The 23041-nt window shown below is 40.5% G+C and overlaps 1 protein-coding gene across 8 annotated transcripts in view; it reads left to right on the top strand.

The window, feature by feature from the left end:
• Window positions 1–23041, top strand: part of ENOX1 (ecto-NOX disulfide-thiol exchanger 1) — a 612162-nt gene that overhangs the window by 351055 nt on the left and 238066 nt on the right. For 2 of the 8 annotated variants that reach the window (XM_061170743.1, XM_061170744.1), the window contains one exon: window positions 2449–2485. The exons of the other annotated variants lie outside the window; for them this stretch is intronic. The gene's annotated coding sequence lies outside the window, so the exon portion shown is untranslated. The remainder of the gene's footprint in view (window positions 1–2448; window positions 2486–23041) is intronic. 8 annotated transcript variants of the gene reach the window in all.

Genomic DNA, 23041 nt, shown 5'->3' with positions numbered 1-23041 from the left:
CCGTGACCAGCCCAAGTTCATGCAGTGAGTCAGCAGCAGACCCAGAGCCAGAAGCCAGAACCCAAGTCTAGCGAGACCCAGGCAGCCCCACAGTCTGCACACCTGCCCGGGGAGGAGGGGTGACACGTGGATCTAGGGAGCCACACGCTCAGCTCTCCGAAGCTGCCTTCTTTTACATGGGGAATAATAAGAGGGTTAAGTCTCCAAGGCACGTCTTCCTAAATACACTCTTCCTACGTCTTGGCTCTACTTGTTGATGGCTCAGAGAAAACAATGAACACAATCCACACACTTGGTTTGTTTATCTTTTTAACCTCTCTCTCACACACAGGCACACACACCCATACACTTACACATACACGCACACCTCTTTGAAAAAATACCAATATGAATGAATTAACTTTTATAAAATGAATAAGCAAAAGTATAACCTATTATATTTAGGTTCCAGCTAACTTAAATTTCCCTTAGGTTTTTAACTCCAGTTTCGTTAGCTTATAGGTCCTGTGAAAACCCATCAAAGTCTTGTCCTCTTCTTGGTCTCAGCCTTTCAGCAGCATCTTCACTTGGGCATTAGAGCTTCATGCTTCCTCCATCCAGGTCCACCCAGGAGACCTTGCTTCCTCCCTTCCTTGTCCCTCTGTAGCAGAAGAGGGACACGGTACAAAACGTGAAGTCTGCAGCCCAGCCTTTATCTCTATTCAAGAGACCAATGTGATTAAATGACTGGGAGAAAATGATGGTCTTCTCCTTGCTCTCCTCCCTTCTGACTAATAGGACCCAGCACAGAGCAAAATTCTTACACACCCTGTAGTTGATAGCTCTTGGCAGACTTTTTTCTTAGCAGACCCTCTTAATGAGATCAATTTAACTTGTATTTTAAACAGACCGAAAAGGCATGATTATTGCAGTATGCTTTTCCTGATTTCATTGGTAGCACTTCTCACTCACAAACCTACAGTGCTAATTCTGACTATTACTTCAGTTATGGAATCATTCTCTCTCTGTTTCTACCAAGGTACTTTAAGTCCTCTCCTTCTTGTTACATGTACTTCTAACCATCTAGGGTGCTTGTGAGAAGGGCAGGCCAGTGAGAAAGAAACCATCTAGTTTGTGATTTTTACGTCATGTTAGACTTCTCAAACTTGAATCTTTTTGAAGGAAAACACTTTAAAAAGTCTGATTTTAAAGCCTTGGTATGGATGGGCTGATTTGTTTTTGTTTTTTTTCTCTGGCTTGGAATGCTCTCCCCTGCCTGGCCTAATCTTCTTCATCCTTTAAGACCCAGCTCAAATGTCATCTCTTCTGCTGAGCGTCTACCCTCCCTACTCCCATGTTCCCTTCCAGAATCCTCACTCTTTATTCTGTGCTGCCGGAGCATTTGATTCATACCACGAGAACATAATCCCAGCACATTACAACCAGATATATATGTGTCTGTCCTGCCAGACCAGTCGCAGGCTACTTGAAGGCAGGACCAGCAGACGGTAGTCATCTTGCATCACCTGCTCAGCACAGCAGATGAGGTGCACTGGGAGTTCTATACATATTTATGGGGTCGACTCAAATTATGTCAGCACCAGCTCTTTTAACATCAGGGTTCTGAGGTTTTGGAAAGTGTGTCAAGTAAAGGTATAATTTTAAAACCATGGTCTTCTGAAATTTTCTGAAGAAAGAATTTTATATTCCTATTTTTAAGGGGAAAGTGTTACATAAAACTCAGCATATATTGCCTGCATCTGGGGATACTGGTCATGTGTTTGCTCCCCACATCTTAACGGGATGGAAATTTTTGTCACCAATTCACTTTGCCTTGTGCAAAAGATATATACTAGAAAAGTTGCGTGTAAAAGTGATGTCTATAAATCAAATTAGGTTTTAAAATGCACTAAGGGAGCAGTTTAAAGGAAATATTTTTCCAAGTGAAAGAGGATAATTTTCCAAGTAAAATGGATCATTTCTGGACTTACCAGAGAATTTGCCTGTTGTAGAGAAGTATTTTTCCTAGAATGATAAAGGCTCCCCTATATTCAAAATTCACCTGGCATAAATTTCATGCTTTTCCATAGTCTATTTAAAACACTGGACTTACTCCTAAGATTTTAAATTTATACAACAGATATTCTTGGCTTACTAAAAGTGAATAACTTCTCACTGTCATAAAATTGAGATGTATTATTTCTGGTTCAGTTAATTTAAAAATTACTTGTGTGGGCATTTAATGACTTTAACACAAAGCTTCTTGGAAAGAGTCAGTATATTACACTCTCGATCTGCAAGTAGAACTGGGGGCTGATGTGAAGGCTTACGCAGCCCCGGAATGTGGAAAAGGGGACCAGGCACCCATCTCAGTGAAATACTTACCATCCGAAGAACCGAAGATGTTGTGCTGGGAACTAAAGTTTTATACGAGTTTTATTTAAAGGTTTCCATTTTCCTTTTTTCTAGATTGGCCAAAGGGAATTGAAGAGAGGGGCGGAGGCGTGTAAGTTTGGGGTTATTGCTGTTAGAGTTTATGGTGAATGACTTAGTCATTGTTCCTTTGCATTCAGAGTGCAGGGCCACCGCCATCTCTTCTCCCATCCCCCGGTGGTGGGCACAGCAGAAGTCCTTTAATAATGCATTCACTGAGTGTGAAAAACAATATTCTTGGCTCTGAAACTATGCATTTAACACATCCTCAGCAAATGCCACGTGGCAAATCTAGTTCTTTTAGACTGAGGTTCTGCAGTGCATCAATAAAGCACGTGGGTGTTGGCCTTTTTCAGTGAACAAGACGAGAAATGTCGAGTACCTTTTAAATTAAAACGCAGCTTTAAATATGCGCTCTCATTTTCATGGACAGCTGAGGCCTGCCTATGCTAATACGCAGCTGATCTTAGGTCTGCGGAGGGTTAGGGAATCGGTCACACCCGGTTCATCTTTGCTTGTTTTAGCTCCACCTGTGGAAGCACGGGGCCTGCTCTGTTCAATTCTCCCTACATTTAGGCGTTCAATTTCCTGGGAGATCTTTCTCGTGCCTGGACATTTCTCTCGTGAGCATCACATTTGGACCAACGTATATGCCTCCACCCAATTTTAATTAAGTAGTAAAGCTGATCTCTATTTATTAGAATTTCAAACATAGATATCCCCCCTCCAACCTCCACTTTAAAAAATGTTTTTATTGGCTGTGTCTTTTCTCACTCCTAAAAAATATCTAAGGAGAAACCCCCTACCTCACTGTGAGAGCTCATCCAACTTTGATTGCTGGTCCTTGGGATGAGAACACGCAGAGCCACGTGGTTGCCTAGAGGTTGCGTTTACCCAAACGTGACCATACTAGCAGACCCATCGTACTGCCTTGGGGCAGGTAGGTTCTGGGATGGGCCTCCAGGTTCGAGAGTGGCATCTGACCTATTCCACTGGATTAAAAATTAAAATCTGTTTAGAAGCAAGCTGCTCACTTCTAGCCTGGAGCTTCTAGCAGTAATCCCAGGTTAATGAATGTGTTTCAAGGGAATAGCGTTTCCTTCCTCCTTGCTTCAATTTCCCCCTCTCTCTTTTTGTTTTACTTTTCTCGTCTGCCTGCTTTCCTGTTTGGACAATGGCAACAACCATCATAATTCTAATAATCTGAGCTGAGATACTGATTTAGAAAGACGTACAGCCTTTGTAAGAAATGACACAGATTTAGCTTAGCATAAAGTAATTTTCAATCAGTTAACTGAAGTCTCTAGTTCATAGAGAATCCTTTTTTGATTACAGCTGTTCGGGGAAAATTGCAAATAATATAAAAACAGGCTTACATCATAGAATTTAGCTAATACCTAGGATGCAATAAGGAATTATTCCAATTTCTTAAACGTACATTTATACATCCAGTACTATGTATTGACTACTGATCTTCAGAATGATGATCAGAATAATCAGAGATATAAAAAATGAATAAGACAGTTCTGTATTCTTTCTTTGTTTTTCATAATTGTGACTTTTCTTATTGTAGCTTTATTTTTATTTTTTTTTAAACATCTTTATTGGAGTGTAATTGCTTTACAATGGTGTGTTAGTTTCTGCTTTATAACAAAGTGAATCAGCTATACATATACATATATCCCCATATCTCTTCCCTCTTGCGTCTCCCTCCCTCACACCCTCCCTGTCCCACCCCTCTAGGTGGACACAAAGCACTGAGCTGATCTCCCCCTGCTATGTGGCTGCTTCCCACTAGCTATCTATTTTACATTTGGTAGTGTATATATGTCCGGGCCACTCTCTTACTTCGTCCCAGCTTACCCTTCCCCCCTCCCCATGTCCTCAAGTCCATTCTCTACGTCTGCATCTTTATTACTGTCCTGCCCCTAGGTCCTTCAGAACCATTTTTTTTTTTTAGATTCCATATATATGTGTTAGCATATGGTATTTGTTTTTCTCTTTCTGACTTATTTCACTCTGTATGACAGACTCTAGGTCCATCCACCTCACTACAAATAACTCAATTACGTTTCTTTTTATGGCTGAGTAATATTCCATTGTATATATGTGCCACATCTTCTTTATCCAATCATCTGTCGACGGACACTTAGGTTGCTTCCATGTCCTGGTTATTATAAATAGAGCTGCAGTGAACACTGTGGTACATGACTCTTTTTGAATTATGGTTTTCTCAGGGTATATGCCCAGTAGTGGGATTGCTGGGTCGTATTTTTAGTTTTTTAAGGAACCTCCATACTGTTCTCCATAGTGGCTGTATCAATTTACATTCCCACCAACAGTGCAAGAGTGTTCCCTTTTCTCCACACCCTCTCCAACATTTAATGTTTGTAGATTTTTTTATGATGGCCATTCTGACTGGTGTGACGTGATACCTCATTGTACTTTTGATTTTCATTTCTCTAATGATTAGTGATGTTGAGCATCCTTTCATGTGTTTGCTGGCAATCTGTATATCTTCTTTAGAGAAATGTGTATTTAGGTCTTCTGCCCACTTTGGATTGGGTTGTTTACTTTTTTGATATTGAGATGCATGAGCTGCTTGTAAATTTTGGAGATTAATCCTTTGTCAGTTGCTTTGTTTGCAAATATTTTCTCCCATTCTGAGGGTTGTCTTCTCCGCTTGTTTATGGTTTCCTTTGCTGTGCAAAAGCTTTTAAGTTTCATTAGGTCCCATTTCTTTATTTTTGTTTTTATTTCCATTTCTCTAGGAGGTGGGTCAAAAAAGGATCTTGCTGTGATTTATGTGATAGAGTCTTCTGCCTATGGTTTCCTCTAAGAGTTGTATAGTGTCTGGCCTTACATTTGGGTCTTTAATCCATTTTGAGTTTATTTTTGTGTATGGTGTTAGAGAGTGTTCTAATTTCATTCTTTTACATGTAGCTGTCCAGTTTTCCCAGCATCACTTACTGAAGAGGCTATCTTTTCTCCATTGTATATTCTTGCTTCCTTTATCAGAGATAAGGTGACCATATGTGCGTGGGTTTATCTCTGGGATTTCTATCCTGTTCCATTGCTCTGTATTCTGTTATTGTGCCAGTACCATACTGTCTTGATTACTGTAGCTTTGTAATATAGTCTGAAGTCAAGGAGCCTGATTCCTCCAGCTCCATTTTTCTTTCTCAAGATTGCTTTGGCTCTTTGGGGTCTTTTGTGGTTCCATACAAACTGTGAAATTTTTTGTTCTAGTTATGTGAAAAATGGCATTGTTAGTTTGATAGGGATTGCACTGAATCTGTAGATTGCTTTGGGTAGTATTGTCATTTTCACAATGTTGATTCTTCTAATCCAAGAACATGGTATATCTCTTCATCTGTTTGTATCATCTTTAATTTCTTTCATCAATGTCTTATAGTTTTCTGCATACAGGTTTTGTCTCCTTAGGTAGGTTTATTCCTAGGTATTTTATTCGTTTTGTTGCAATGGTAAATGGGAGTGTGTCCTTAATGTCTCTTTCAAATTTTTCATCATTAGTATATAGGAATGCAAGAGATTTCTGTGCATTAACTTTGTATCCTGCTACTTTACCAAATTCATTGATTAGCTCTAGTAGTTTTCTGGTAGCATCTTTAGGATTCTCTATTTATAGTATCATGTCATCTGCAAACAGTGACAGCTTTACTTCTTCTTTTCCGATTTGGATTCCTTTTATTTCTTTTTCTTCTCTGCTTGCTGTGGCTACAACTTCCAAAACTATGTTGAATAATAGTGGTGAGAGTGGGCAACTTTGTCTTGTTCCTGATCCTAGTGGAAATGGTTTCAGTTTTTCACCATTGAGAACGATGTGGGCTGTGGGTTTGTCATGTATGGCCTTTATTATGTTGAGGTAAGTTCCCTCTATGCCTACTTTCTGGAGGGTTTTTATCATAAATGGGTGTTGAATTTTGTCAAAAGCGTTTTCTGCATCTATTGAGATGATCATAAGGTTTTTCTCCTTCAACTTGTTAATATAGCGTATCGCACCATATTGATTGATTTGCGTATATTGAGTAATCCTTGCGTTCCTGGGATAAACCCCACTTGATCATGGTGTATGATCCTTTTAATGTGCTGTCGGATTCTGTTTACTAGTATTTTGTTGAGGATTTTTGCATCTATGTTCATCAGTGTTATTGGCCTATACTTTTCTTTCTTTGTGACATCTTTGTCTGGTTTTGGAATCAGGATGATGGTGGCCTGATAGATTGAGTTTAGGAGTGTTCCTCCTCTGCTATATTTTGGAAGAGTTTGAGAAGGATGGGTGTTAGTTTTTCTCTAAATGTTTGATAGAACTCACCTGTGAAGCCATCTGGTCCTGGGCTTTTGTTTGTTGTAAGATTTTTAATCACACTTTCAATTTCAGTGCCTGTGATTGGTCCATTTATATTTTCTATTTCTTCCTGGTTCAGTCTCGGGAGGTTGTGCTTTTCTAAGAATTTGTCCATTTCTTCCAGGTTGTCCATTTTATTGGCATAGAGTTGCTTGTAGTAATCTCTCATGATCGTTTGTATTTCTGCAGTGTCAGTTGTTACTTCTCCTTTTTCATTTCTAATTCTATTGATTTGAGTCTTCTCCCTTTTTTTCTTGATGAGTCTGTCTAATGGTTTATCAATTTTGTTTATCTTCTTAACCAGGTTTTAGTTTTATTGATGTCTGCTATCATTTCATTTCTGTTTCATTTGTTTCTGATCTGATCTTTATGATTTCTTTCTTTCTGCTAACTTTGGGGGGTTTTTATTCTTCTTTCTCTAACTGCTTTAGGTGTAAGGTTAGGTTGTTTATTTGAGATTTTTCTCGTTTCTTGAGGTAGGATTGTATTGCTACACACTTCCCTCTTAGAACTGCTTTTGCTGCCTCCCATAGGTTTTGGGTCGTCATGTTTTCATTGTCATTTGTTTCTAGGTATTTTTTGATTTCCTCTTTGATTTCTTCAGTGACCTCTTGGTTATTTAGTAGTGTATTGTTTAGCTTCCATGTGTTTGTAGTTTTTACAAATTTTTTCCTGTAATTGATATCTAGTCTCATAGTGTTGTGGTCAGAAAAGATCCTTGATACGATTTCAGTTTTCTTAAATTTACCAAGGCTTGACTTGTGACCCAAGATATGATCTATCCTGGAGAATGTTCCATGAGCACTTGAGAAGAAAGTGTATTCTCTTTTTTTTGGATGGAATGTCCTATAAATATCAATTAAGTCCATCTTGTTTAATGTATCATTTAAAGCTTGTGTTTCCTTATTTATTTTCATTTTGGATGATCTGTCCGCTGGTGAAAGGGGTTGTTAAAGTCCCCTACTATTATTGTGTTACTGTCGATTTCCCCTTCTATGGCTGTTAGCATTTGCCTTATGTATTGAGGTGCTCTCCTATGTTGGGTGCATAAATATTTACAATTGTTATATCTTCTTCTTGGATTGATCCCTTGATCATTATGTAGTGTCCTTGTTTGTCTCTTGTAATAGTCTTTATTTTAAATTCTATTTTGTCTGATATGAGAATTGCTACTCCAGCATTCTTTTGATTTCCGTTTGCATGGGATATCTTTTTCCATCCCCTCACTTTCAGTCTTTGTGTGTCCCTAGTTCTGAAGTGGGTTTCTTGTAGAAGCATATATATGGGTCTTGTTTTTGTATCCATTCAGTCAGTCTGTGTCTTTTGGTTGGAGCATTTAATCCATTTACATTAAGGTAGTTATTAATATGTATATTCCTATTACCATTTTCTTAATTGTTTTGGGTTTGTTTTTGTGCGTCTTTTCCTTCCCCTGTGCTTCCTGTGTAGAAAAGTTCCTTTAGCATTTGTTGTAAAGCTGGTTTGGTGGTGCTGAATTCTCTTAGCTTTTGCTCGGCTGTAAAGGTTTTAATTTCTCCTTCAAATCTGAATGAGATTGTTGCTGGGTAGAGTAATCTTGGTTGTAGGTTTTTCCCTTTCATCACTTTAAATATGTCCTGCCAGTCCCTTCTGGCTTGCAGAGTTTCTGCTGAAAGATCAGCTATTAACATTATGGGGCTTCCCTTGTATGTTATTTGTTGTTTTTCCCTTGCTGCTTTTAATATTTTTTCTTTGTATTTAATTTTTGATAGTTTGATTAATATGTGTCTTGGCGTGTTTCTCCTTTGATTTACCCTGTATGGGACTCTCTGCACTTCCTGGACTTGATTGACTGTTTCCTTTCCCGTATTAGGGAAGTTTTCAACTATAATCTTTTCAAATATTTTCTCAGTCCCTTTCTCCTTCTCTTCCTCTTCTGGGACCCCTATAATTCGAATGTTGGTGCGTTTAATGTTATCCCGGAGGTCTCTGAGACTGTCCTCAATTCTTTTCATTCTTTTTTCTTTATTCTGCTCTGTGGTAGTTATTTCCACTATTTTATCTTCCAGGTCACTTATCCATTCTTCTGCCTCAGCTATTCTGCTATTGATTCCTTCTAGAGAATTTTTAATTTCATTTATTTTGCTGTTCATCATTGTTTCTTTGCTCTTTACTTCTTCTAGTTCCTTGTTAAACATTTCTTGTATTTTCTCCATTCTATTTCCAAGATTTTGGATCATCTTTATTATCATTACTCTGAATTCTTTTTCAGGTAGACTGCCTATTTCCTCTTCATTTGTTTGGTCTCATGGGTTTTTACCTTGCTCCTTCATCTGCTGTGTATTTCTCTGTCTTCTCATTTTGCTTAACTTACTGTGTTTGCAATCTCCTTTTCCAGGCTGCAGGTTCATAGTTCCCATTGTTTTTGGTGTCTGCCCCCCATGGGTAAGGTTGGTTTAGTGGGTTTTGTAGGCTTCCTGGTGTAGGGGACTGGTGCCTATGTTCTGGTGGATGAGGCTGGATCTTGTCTTTCTGGTGGGCAGGACTGCATCCGGTGGTGTGTTTTGCGGTGTCTGTTAACTTATTATGATTTTAGGCAGTCTCTCTGCTAATGGGTGGGGTTGTGTTCCTGTCTTGCTAGTTGTTTGGCATAGGGCGTCCAGCACTGTAGCTTGCTGGTCTTTGAGTGGAGCTGGGTCTTAGCGTTGAGATGGTGATCTCTGGGAGAGCTTTCGCCGTTTCATATTACGTGGTGTCAGGAGGTCTCTGGTGGACCAGTGTCCTTAACTTGGCTCTCCCACCCCAGAGGCTCAGGCCTGATACCCAGCTGAAGCACCAAGACCCTGTCAGCCACATGGCTTTGGCTAGAGGGTTTGGTATGAGGCTGTGTGGCCTGGAAGTTCTGCAGCCATTGTTTCGTGATGAGGTGAGTCATTCTCTTCCCAAGCATCATCTCTGCTCCCAAGCATCATCTGTGCTCCCAAACCATGCCATTACTCTGTCAGTTGTGACATTTTTTGAAGAGTACTGCTTAGATGTCTTGATTTGGGTTTGCCTGATGTTCTCTTACAACTAAATTGAGGTTATACAATTTTGACAAAGATACCACAGAGGTGATACACACTTTTCAGTGTATCATATCAAGGGGCACATGCTGTCAATATAATCTTATCACTGGTCTTAACGTCTTTTTGATAACATCAGTTGAAACAATATTATTTTCTCCTTAGTAAATGAAATTATATCATTAATTAGAACATAGTATTCTATCATTCCAATGATTGAAGTTTAAATTTACCATTTTAATAAAAATATGCTTTTATAAATATACATTTTCACCTGGATTAACATGATTCTTCAATGAATTTTTTTATTGTAATTAACACTTCTTACAGTATTCCAGTTTTAGGCATACATCTAAGGTAACTCTGATTTTTTATTTCCTGATCTGTAAAGTGGTTGTGAGAATCAGATGAGATTTTAAATGTGAAAGTGGTAGCATATAGTTGGTGCCTGGCAAATTTTAGGAAAAGTAGAATTCTGGTTTTAATAATTTTTTATGTAAAAAAAAAAAATCACATTACCTCTCAAGGTAGTAAAATGTTTTAAAAAGTCATGAGTTAGTTAAATATCATAGTAACTATTGTCGGCAGTAGTTACTACTGTTCAAACATATAGAAGCACATTGATCAAAATTAGTATAGAGATTTTTAACATTTCTGGCTCTTGAAGTTAGCCTGTTTCTACTTCTTTAATTGCTCTGCTAGTATGAACTTCAGGATTTTTCCCATTGTTCTGTACCTAATTGTTAGACCTGGTAATTAACACATAAATGATATGAAAGCCCCAGGTTCATCAGACTTTGAGGGTATGACTTTTTAGATCTAGATAAGGAACAGGACCAGGGCTTAAATTATATTTCTCAGGTTAAACACCTGTCCCTATTTCACCCTTTTATTTATTCCCTATTTTAAAATTTGACTTATTTTGTATAAGGAGGTATCCTATAGAACATCAAAGTTTTTGGAACTAAAGTGTTTTCTCGAGGAAGAAAATCTAAAAATATCTTGTCTGCAGCTGTTTGTGATTTTAATACTTCTGAAACTGTTTCCTCTGTCTATAATACCCTCCTGACAGATCTGTAGGCATATTGAAAGTGTTGCAATGTGGCCTAAACATTTTCATGAGAAAAGTCTGGCTCATTGCTCATTTATTCACTGAGCACCTGTGTTTTGCTAGGTAGGTGCTGGACACACAATCGTGAACAAAAGAAACAGAATGCCTGCCTGTATGGAACTTCAGTCTAGTAGAAGAGACAGGCATTGAGAGGAAAGCAAATGGAGAAAAATATGTATTAACAAATACACAAAATGTTATGAAGTTAAAGAACAGGTTGCCATAAGAGAGGATGGTCATTAATCATGGAGGAGATATAAGAAAAGATTCTGCAAGTCAGGCCAACAATCACTTAGCCGGTGCTCTGTCTGCAAGGGTCAAAGCCAGGGATTCTGTAACAGCATGTTCATGAACCCTTGAAATCGGAAGATCTGAAAGGGCATCCTGTAGACTTGCCAGCCGACACTATACTCTTGAGTATAGGAGGTCAACTAGCTGCTCCTTTCAAAAACTGCAGGAAGCCTTCTCTCCTTCCCTTTCTTCTTTTAATTAATGGATCTGTTATTTATCAACTATATGCTCCCGTGGCTGTCAAATTTTGGTGCACATCAGAATCTCTTTTGGAGCTGTTCTTTAAAATGCCTGGACCTCACATCAGATCTACTGAGGGTTTGTTTAAAAATCTGAGGGTGGAAACCAGCATATGCATTTGTAAAAGCCTCCTCAGGGGACTCTGGTGTCCGTCAAAGGCTGAGAACCACGGTGTGCCAGGCACAGAGGCTAGTTCTGTGGCTACTGAGAGAAGCACATGTCTGCCTAGGGACAAACATGGCTTTGTATATTATATAAGTTCAGCAGTGGAAGCATTTGACTGCTCTATGGAAAGCTCACATTGTCCTCCTTTTGAACTAAACCTTCTTACACCGTCATCTATATATTCTGACTGCTCCTCAAGTCCTATCTCTCTGTCTCCAAAAGTTTCTCTCAGTCTATTCCCTCTCTCCATCTCCACTGCCACTGCCCCATTTTGCCTGGGCTCTAGGAATTACTTTAGAATTACCCTCCCCCAAGCTTCTCTCCCTGTGAGCTGACCCTTAGTTTACTCTGAGAAGGTTTCTAAATTACAAATTTGATCCTATCGCTCCCAATTTAAAACACTCTGTTTGGTCCTCATTGCCTATGGAGATCAAAGTCCCTAGCTTGGCCCGCACCTATGTCTTCAGCATCATTCCCCACCATTTCACCATTTGCCCCACAAACTCCAGGCGATTAAAAACACTCATTTCTATACCACACCATGCACTTTTCAGCTAAGCGTCTTTGCTCATAATGTTGTCAATGCCTGAAACACTTTTTATTCCAGTTTTCACCTTCATTCGTCCTTCAAGAAAATCTAAAATCACTTCCACTGGCAGAGTTGATTGAGTCTTCCTCTCTGTTGTTTATATTAACCTGTGTTTTAATTAATGTACCCCTTTGTCTATGTGCATACCTATATACTGACATATCTATCTGGGCCAGCCCTCTTTGGAGTGAGTTTTTGTTTGCCTAGAACTTAAAATGGTGCTACAGACAGTAGGGGTTAACTAAATATTCACTGAGTGAGTGGGAAAAAGAATGAATGAACCTGAAACTGGTTTGCTGTATCCCCTCCCACTGGTCCTAATTCCATTTTTTTTTTTTTTTTGGTATATTACTTAACTAATCTAGTCCATCATATATGTCTGCTTTTCTCCTAATATATGAAGATTACTCTCACTCTTTGTCTTTTTCCCCTAGTCACACACCTAGTAAGTTGTCATTTTAAAACTGACACCAACTCCTTGGGATTCCAGTAGTCATTATGGGTAGTTTCAAAGTTGCACTAAGTTCTCAAAGTCAAATGACCTCATCCTGATAAACTTGCTACAAACTCAGATTTGCAAGAGAGTAAAGTGGGTAGCATTTAACCTAGTATCATATTACATTGGTTTCAGGATTGAGCTGCTGATCTCATAAATTCAAATGCATTTTAACAATCCTGCATTTTTACTCCCCTCCATTATAGGCCATTACAAGATATTGTTATCTGTAAAACTTTTGATCTCTCCATCAAATCTGAATGAAAGCCTTGCCAGGTAGAGTATTTTTGGTTGTAGGTTTTCCCCTTTCATTGCTTTAAATATATGGTGCCACTCCCTTCTGGCCTGCAAGAATTTCTGCTGAAGAGTCAGCTGATAGCCTTATGGGTGTTCCCTTGTATGTAACTTGTTGCTCTTCTTTTGATGCTTTTAATATTATCTCCTTATCTTTAACTTTTGCTGTTTTAATGACATGTCTTTGTCTGGTCCTCTTTGGGTTGATCGTGTCTGGGACTCTGTGCTTCCTGGGCCTGGATGTCTGTCTCCTTTCCTAGGTTAGGGAAGTTTTCAGATATTATGTCTCCAAATATGTTCTCTGCCCCTTTTTCTCTCTCTTCTCCTTCTGGGACCCTTATCATATGAATGTTAGTACACTTGATGTTATCCCAAAGGCCTCTTAAACTGTCCTTCTTTATTTTTATTCTCTTTTCTGTTGAGAGTCAGTGATCTCCACTGCTCTGTCTTCCGGCTTGCTGGTCCATTCCTCTGTATCTTCTAATCTCCTGTTGATTCCTTCTAGTGTATTTTTTATTTCAATTATTATATTCTTCATTTGTTTGGTTCTTCTTTATATTTTTTCACTCTTCGTTAAAAGCGTCTAACGTCTCACTCTGTCCGTCCAGTCTTCTCCCGAGTTCTTTGAACATCTTTACGATCATTACCTTGAACTCTTTATTGGGTAGACTGCCCGTCTTCACTCAGTTCTTCTGGGGTTTTCTCTTGTTCTCTCGTTTGGAACATATTCCTCTGTCACCTCATTTTGCCGAATTTACTGGTTTTATTTCTATGTGTTTGTAAGGTTAGTTATATCTCCCAACCTTGGAGAAGTGGCCTTTGGTAGGAGACGTCCTAGACTTCCTGGCAGTGCAATTCCTGCTGGTCACCAGAGCTGTCTGTATGCTTTAGGGGTGCCCCTTAAGTGGGCTTCATGGGTCCTTCTGTAGTGGTGGGCTGACTACCATGGGCAGTCTGGCAGGCTGGCTCCCAGCCCTGCTGGTTGCCAGGCCCTGCCTTGTGTGGAGGCTGCTAGCCCACTGGTGGACAGAGCTAGGTTCTAGGGTGGGTAGTTCTGGGACCAAGGGTCCCAGATCTAGTATCAGCCTGCTGGTGGGTGGGATCAGTTTCTGACACAGCTGGCTACAGAGTCTGGGTGTCCCATAGTCGGTGTTGGTCTTTTAGTGAGGGGGGCTGGATCCTGGGGTGGCTGGATGAGGGGTCCAAGGTGTCTCAGAACTGACGTCAGCCTGCTGGTGGGTGGGGCTGGGGCGCAGGGGTTCCTGGGGCTGGCGCCTGCCCACTAGGGATTGAGGCTGGTCCCTGGGCTATTGCTGGCCCACTGGTGAGTGGAGCTGGGTCTCGGGGTCTTTGACTGCAGGTTGCTGGTGTTCCTGGGGCTAGTGCCCAGGTGGGTAGCACCAGGTCCTGAGCGCTCTGGCAGATAAGGCCAGGTCCTGGGGTAGCTGTGGGCTCAGGGGATCTTTAGGCAGCCTGTCTGCTGGTGGATGGAGCTGTGTCCCTTCCCAGCTGCTGCGTGGCCTGAGGCATCCTAGTATTGGTGCCTACAGGCTATTGGGTGGGGGCAGGGCTGGATCCTGAGGCTAAAAAGCTAGAGGGAGGATTCCAAAATGGTGCTTGCCAGCATCAGAGTCCTCGTGGTGGAACGAGCTCCCAGAAATGGCTGCCACCAGTGTCTGTATCCACAGGATGAGTTCCAGTTGCCTTTTGCCTCTCTGGGAGGCTCTCCAAGATCAACAGGTGGGTCTGACTGGAGTGTCTATTTCCCACAGACCTCTGGCTCTCCCAAAAGTAAGCCCTGCTAGGCTTTCAAAGCCAAACATTCCGGGGGCTTATCCTCCCGGTGCAGGCCCCCTGGGCTGGGGAACAGAATGTGGGACTCGGACCCCTCGCTCCTTGGGGAGAACCTCTGCAGTTGTAATTATCCTCCAGTTTGTGGGATGTGGGTCTTGCCTTTGCTGCATCTCTGCTCCCCCTACCTGTCTTGTGGTTCCTCCCTTATATCTTCAGTTGTAGAAGGTCTCTTCTGGTAGTCTTCTGGTCTTTCTCATCAATAGCTGCTCTGTAAATAGTTGTAATTGTGGTGTGCCGGTGAGAAGAGGTGAGCTCAGGGTCTTCCTACTCTGCCATCTTGGCCACTCTCCTCCCAGTATTGAGTCTCACACTTGCTTCTTTTTTTTTTTTTTTAACTTTTTATTTTATATTGGAGCATAGTTGATTAACAATGTTGTGTTAGTTTCAGGTGTACAACAAAGTGATTCAGTTATACATATACCTGTATCTATTCTTTTTCAAATTCTTTTCCCAGTTAAGTTGTTACAGAATACTGAGCAGAGTTCCCTGTGCTGTATAGTAGGTCCTTGACTGTTATCCATTTTAAATATAACAGTGTGTACATGTCAATCCCAAACTCCCTAACTATCCCTCCCCCTGACCCTTCCCCCCTGGTAACCATAAGTTCATTCTCTAAGTCTATGAGTCTGTTTCTGTTTTGTAAATAAGTTCTCTTGTATTATATATATATATATATATTTTTAGATTCCTCATATAAGTGATATCATACAATATTTCTCTTTCTCTGTCTGACTTACTTCACTCAGTAGACAATCTCTAGGTCAATCCATGTTGCTGCAAATGGCATTATTTCATTCTTTTTAATGGCTGAGTAATATTCCATTGTGTGTGTGTGTGTGTGTGTGTGTGTGTGTGTGTGTGTGTGTGTTATCACATCTTCTTTAATGCATTCATCTGTCAATGGACATTTAGGTTGCTTCCATGTCTTAGCTATTGTAAACAGCGCTGCAATAAACATTGGGGTGCATGCATCGTTTTGGGCCATGTTTTTCTCTGGGTATATGCCCAGGAGTGGGATTGCAGGATCATATTGAGAATATCTGAGGCTCACCTAATGCCTTTCCTCTCCCCTCTCCCACCACCACCTCAGGCTGTCATTCGTGCTTGCATTGTTTATTATAACTTCCCAATTTATGAGTTATTTTGCTTGCATGTGTGGATTATTTTGCTTGCAGAGGGAAACTCACAAAAGGGGAATTGAACAATTCTGTGGTCTTTGTTGTTTATTGTTAATGACCTTCCCCCCAAATATTTCAATTTTTCCTTGTTCCTCCTCTTCAGATATTTTGAAACATATTCTATGTACTACCTTTGGTTGTTTTTCAAAATGTTCATCCCAGTCCTTCTGGATTTAGGCCTCTCCAGTGTTCTCCTAAGGAATCTTCTGACACTTTTATGGTTGTCTCTACTTTGTGTCATTGCTTCCATTTATTTCTCATCCTTGTAGAATCAGAATTCATCAGAGTTCTTTAAAGACATGGTGAATTCTATAATGGCATCCCCTTTTCTTTCACTAGGATTATGACTATATAGTTATGTGATCAAAATCTTATTTTTCAGAATCTCTTTTAAATTAGAGCTGACATCTCTGCGTTCATATTATACTTATCTTTTTGCTGGTGTTTTAAAATGTTTTTCCTAAGTCAGTGGTGTGGATCTGATTAGAATTAGTGTTCTCTATCCTCACTATTATGGAATCCAGGCTGGTATAGTAACTTTCTTCTAAGGGTCCAGTGATCTTCATGTTGTTATTGACTTTTTTTGCAGCTAGTCAATATTAAGGCTGTTATATAGTTCTTCCCTGGCCTCGAAGTTTGGGAACAGATTCCTGCCACTCTTAACCTAGTTTAATTAAACCATTGGTAATCTGCTCTCCATGACTATTTAAAACTCTCTTAAAATCTGTAATATTTTGTGTATTTTTTCGGTCTCTTGGTTAATGAATTCTGAGATTACTCTCTATGCTATAAAAACTGTGCATTATTTTCTTTCTACTAAAATGATCTCTTTTACGCTTTTGAGCAGTAAAACCCTAGTTTTAGTATTGCATGAGTTGGGGAGTAAATGCATGTTTATATTGTCAAGACTTTCCTAATCTTTTCAGTCTATCTTTTATATAAAAAAAAAAACACCTCACTTTAGCTTTCTAGTTGATAAGCCAGCATCTTTATGTAGGAAAATGTTTTACTTAGGAAGCATGCATTCAAATCCCTTGACATTTTCCTCAAAGCAACATCTTAGAGAATAAAAACTACCCCTGTCATTATATGGATACAGAGACGAATGTAATCTGAATGACTTCACTTCAGTGTACAGTAGTGAAGAGAGAGGCAGCTTTGTCCTTTCAGTGGCCTCTCCCACTGATTTCACACATCAGCGTTTACCTTTCCCTTCCTGAGCTGCCTGCTTAATTTCTCTCTCTCTCTTCCTATTGAGGTATTTTTTATCCTTCATGACTCAGCCTATATTTTTCTTGTCTGCGGTACTTCCCTGGCACCCCAGAAGAAAATACCATCTCTCTGTCTCCTCACCATGCATTTCTACAATAACTTTTTTTCTGATTGTGACATCTAGTGACTGACCTCCTAGGTACTATAGAGACATATCATTCTGTGCTGTGCATGGTTGTAAAGACTGGTTAGTAGGCAGAATTTTTTTTTCCTTAAACACTGGATTTAATATAAAAGCTAAGTTATAAGAGCTTTCAAAATACCAACTGCACATAATATTTTATATGTGTTTAAAAGATAAATGAAATATATAATGTGTTTAAAAGAGAAATGAAATGAATAATGTACGAGTGACATTAGTTCATGTTTTAAAGTATGTGAGTCATAATTCTCCCCACACGTTTCAAAACACCCAGGCATCATTTTTTAAAAAATTTTTATTGGAGTAGAGTTGATTTACAATGTTGTGTTAGTTTCAAGTCTACAGCAAAGTGAATCAGTTATTCATATACACATATCCACTCTTTTTAAGATTCTTTTCCCGTATAGGCCATGACAGAGTACTCAGTAGAGTTCCCTGTGCTATACAGTAGGTCCTTATTAGTTATCTGTTTTATATATAGTAGTGTGCATATGTCAATCCCAATCTCCCAATCCCTCCCCCACTTTCCCCCTTGGTAGACCATAAGTTTGTTTTCTACATCTATGACTCTATTTCTGTTTTGTAAATAAGTTCATTGGTACCCACATATAAGCGATATCATATGACATTTGTCTTTCTCTGCCTGACTTACTCAGTATGACAATCCCTAGGTCCATCCATGTTGCTGCAAATGCAGGCTTCGTTTTTTAAAGGACAGTATTTAACTGAAACTGATGCTGGTTTCAGTGCTCAGTAGCTGGGCAGAGAGGTCAGGGGCCAGGAGAATGTCACAGGAGGAGGTGGCTTCCCGTAGTCTGTCCTCTCCCACCTGCTTGTGGCCCTGTCTGTTGGGACTGGGAAGCGGAGGGGACCATGCATATTGTGCCGCTAAACAGAGAGTCCAGATGGTCAACTGCGTTCTGTCCAACAGACCACACTGCCTCTTAACACTTCTTGGCAGTTTCTAACAAGCAGTGCTGCTAAGAGTCCTGAGTTGTAAATTGTTCCAGGTCTCAGGCTTCCTGGCCAGAACAACACGGCCCATCAGTTTCTAGCTTTAGAATAACAAGAGGGAAAACAAATGGTGTTTCCTGGTGAGATAGCATCATCATAAGTGACCAGACAAATCCTGCTCATAGGTCGGTCTGCTGTGTAGAAGGTACTGTGCTAAGAGGTTGATCATTCAAATTGCTCTCTGCCTTTACATGCCTGGGAAACTAGTTGGAGAGAAAACACAAACACAGACACACAAAGAAAATAACCATGTACACACACAAAAATCGGGCATGTTAAATGGCCAGAGGGGCATATGGAACACTGGTTGTCAAAATGCATTTGTTCCTCAGTTTGATGGTGGATACCAGCTTAACAATTTTTGCCGTGTCTGTATCATCAGAACATTTATTTACTTGTTTGTTTATATACGACTCCAAAAAGTATCTATTTAAGCTTCTTCCTAAGTAATAATATCTGCAAAATCACATGGTTTTCTTCTAATACACTTTTTCCCTGATACGTGTTAAGTTGAACTATATGAAGCTGCCGATATTTGACTATTTTTTAAATCCACGAAAACATCCATTTCACGTAGCTTAAAGTACACGTAACTCTTCAAAATTTAAAATGATGGTTTCATGAGTCACATTAAATCCCCGGATATAATACCGGAGGAACATATCACCCTGGAGGAACTCTGGAGCTGGTGGGAGCAAGCAGTTGTTAAGAGTTGATCTTGTAAGGTTTCTCAGAGGAGGGGGGCCAGGATGTGAAGCTGGAAGGAAGGGTGCACAGACAAGAGAGGGAAGAGCAGGGATCACAGGGGAGAAGCCGTCCATGAGGACGGGTAGGGGGCTGAGTGCGCCACCAGTGGGAAAGGAAAGCCGATGGACCAGAGAGGGCGCTCCGGACTCCTCTGATGTAAATTCTTAATCCTCGCGTTTATTTGGCAAACATGTTTTCAAAGCACATGAGCACAGTTTTATGACCCTTCTGAAGTTTTCTGCAGATTACTCTGTTATGATGATTAATACCTTAAGCAGGGTCAGGTAGCATTTCTGTTAGGGAGTATGCAGTTGTCTGCAGCGGGACCACAGTTGGAAAGAGCTGTGTAATGCAAGTACAGGAGGTGTGAATTTGCACGCAGACAGCTGCATGGGGTGGGAGGCTCCGTGGCTGTCTCCCCCTTAGAGAGTCGAGCTTCCCAGGCTGTCAAATCGCAGAGAGGGCTCTCCTGCCAAAGACAGCAACTGACGGGGTTGAGGTTCCCTCCAATTCATTCCAGAAGCTCCCCTGGCCATCCCTGCGGACATCTTTCCATCTTTCTGGCCCGTCCCTACTGTGCTGAAGACTCCAGCCTCGGGCTCTCCTCCTTACCAGGTGGGTAAGGAGGGTAACACCCAGCAGATTCCCCAGCGCTTACTGGGAGGGTGAATCGAAGGTCAGTTTCCCAGGATCAGTTTCCATGGCTGCCATGCCTGCAGGCCCAGGCTTAGCCCTGCCCGAGGTGTGTTCCAGCAGAGAACATCGAGCCATCTGAGCACTGGGCCCTGGAACAACATGAACTATATTCTCTTGGAAGGAAAAGAAAACAACTTTGTTCTCATGTGTTGGAAAAACTCAGAGTGCTTCAGCTGTAGAAATGTGTCCTCATTACTTTTAGAGCTCAGTGTAATTTAGGAAAGTATGGGTAGGACTAATTATTTCCTTATATTTAAAGAGAATAAATTTGTATATGTTTTGGCAGTTTATTGGCATTTGGTATCCAGTGTTAATTATTTGTGTCTGTGGCAGAAAGAACCTGGCAGGGCTGCTCCCTTGCATTGCTGGTCCCTAGATCCAAAAACAAGCTTTGAAGGTCAAATAGACACCAGCAATAATAACCACAAAAACAATCAATCCATAAGAGCCAAGATGAGGGCCAAATTACCCACAGATCTTTAAAATGGTACAGTTATTTTATTTATCGTGCGTCCAAGGACATCATAACTCCTGGTGATGATTATATATCATGTTCCTTGAAGATACAGTGAACTTCACTTGTATGAGTCATTCAACAAATTTGTATGTGTGCATTTTAAAATGTAGATTTTAGTATTCTTCAGGTATGGTGAAGCCAAGAGATCAGGAGAAGACTGCCATTGAAAAGACAGTGTGTCACTCACAGTTCCTAAGAGGAGAGAGTATGCGTGCCACCCCGGGAGGTGGGTGGGCACAGGGGGAGGCACCAGGGTCGGTCAGGATGCAGAAGGAGCAAGGGAAGGAAGTGGGCGAGAGGCTTCATGATAGTTTCTGAGAGAAGGAACGGGTGAAACAGGGTGAGCACGTTTAGGATTGGCTAGTTTGAATCATTTCATTGGGCTCTGAGGCACAGGCGCTGTCTTTAGTTGTCCGGTGCCTAGCCCTGGGGTGATTAGGGCAGGGGGATAGTGGAGTCTATTGAGGGTGTGAGCTCTGGATTGGTTAGCATTTGAAGATTATGCTCCTATTGTTTGCTGTCTTTAGGAATTGACCAGCCCTGGGAGAGGCAGTCCCTCCAGTGTCAGGAAGGGCCCAGAGGTTAAAGCATCAGGAAATAGAAACGATAAAAAAAAAAAAAAAAGAATGCAGTACGTATATATATGTACACACACACATACACAGACATACACACTCATTCTACTTATTCAGTGCATTTGTGCGGGGGGAGGGGAGAACGCATGTCTACTGTGTACCAGACGCTGTTTTGGTTGATGGCGATTTAGCAGGAAAAACATAAACAATTTTTAAAAGTCAGCTTGCCCTTATAGAACACCAGCTTATCAAAGAAATAGTTATGTAATATAACCTCAAATACTGAGAAATCCTATGGAGAAAAATACAGCTGGTGGAAGGACAGAAGGGAACTGAAGTTACTATTTTGGGTAGGTCAGGGACGGCCTCTCTGCAGAGGGTGATATTTCAGTAGAGAAGGGACTGAGGGGCTAGAAAAGGGCAGATGTCCAGGCATCTGGAGGAACCACAGGTGCCGAGTCACTGAGAGGATCCTGCTTGGCAGACTCAGGGAACAGTAACAAGGCCCGTGTCCTGGGATCCCTGGGAGAAGGGGGGCTGTAGGAAATGAGGTGGCAGAGGTGACCAGAAGGCAGAATCTGAAGGACCTTGGAGGCCATCCAAGGGCAAAGGGAAGCTGTGTATGCTTCTGTGATGCTAGAAATTCAAGCCATATGAAGATAAGAGTTAAGCTTTGGTCTTAAAATGCAAATTAAATAGCCGTCGCCACACTATTTTCTTCTACACTATTCAATTTTTTCAATATTTATTTGAGATGGCTTTGTTTGCAAATGGGAAAGCTTGCTGTCTTTCTCCCCAAAGTTTTACATTTGGAAATTTTTTTTTACAGTTGAAAACAAACAAAAACTTACCCATATAATGCAAAAAGACAGCTTTAGATCAGGAGTGTTGGAAAATGACTCTCTGTACCGCTGAGTTCCTTGGCATATATGTGGCATTTAAATAAAATGAAATACAATTTGAAAACCGCCACACTTCTGAAAATCTAGAAGAAGAAAAAAGATCTGGGGACAATCAACAATTTGCTTTCATTTTCTGTTAAATCGTGATTTCTTTTGCACTTGGTATCGTTTACTAAATATAAAGTAAAATCCGCTCACAATCTATTTAAAATAAGCGCGCCCAGAAAGAAAAGCTCATTTCAAATCTAATTGTGGATATTGTTCCTTTGTTAAAAATTCATAGGGTTTATAAACGTGTCCATTAAGTACTGGAGTCTCCATTATTTCCCCAGCTCTTTTCCCACTGCCAATTCTGATCAGAATTTTAAAACACCCCTCTCTATGAAGGTGTTCTCTGAAGAACAAAAAGCGGGGGGGAGGTAGAAATTATGAATATAACTAGAAAGACCTTCTGAACAAATATGCTGCGGTTTCCTGATTTAGTTTCAGTATAATGTAGGTAAATGGACAGGGGCAGACCATCTTCTGTTAACCTCAACATCATGTTACTGCTCTAAAGTTCTGCCTCTCAGTAATCTTTAAATGTGGTATTAACTAATAGCTGGTCGGTTGTTTGGTTGTTTTGCTTTTTGGAAAATGGAGGAAACTGAAGAGTAGGCTGTTGGCTTAGCTTCTTCTCTGTTCTGGTTCTAACGCCCCTCCACCCACATTAGCGAGACCTAAGTCATGTACCACTTCTTAATACTGGGCATGTTGTTTGCTGCAGTGGACAAGACAAGCAATACTCTGCAGTTCAGTGTCTTGGTTAATCTCCATGTGGGGCCCCTATTGCTTACACTTCATGTGCTTTCATTGATTTGGGTCAAGAATATGCACATACAAGAAAACTAGTGGCAGGGAATTCCCTGGTGGTCCAGTGGTTAGGACTCGGCGCTTTCACTGAGTGGGTCTGGGTTCAATCCCTGGTTGGGGAAGTAAGATCCTGCAAGCTGCATGGCATGGCCAAAAAGAAAAAAGAAAGAATGAAAAGTAATAAGAAATATATAAAAAACTATTAAAAAAGTAAATTAAATTTTAGAAAAAAGAGAAGCAAAAAAAAAGGAAACTAGTGGAGAGTATAAAATAAGACTGTG

Source organism: Eubalaena glacialis, chromosome 16 (assembly GCF_028564815.1).
Source record: "Eubalaena glacialis isolate mEubGla1 chromosome 16, mEubGla1.1.hap2.+ XY, whole genome shotgun sequence".
Lineage (NCBI taxonomy): Eukaryota > Metazoa > Chordata > Mammalia > Artiodactyla > Balaenidae > Eubalaena > Eubalaena glacialis.
This window is presented reverse-complemented; position numbering and strand designations above follow the sequence as displayed.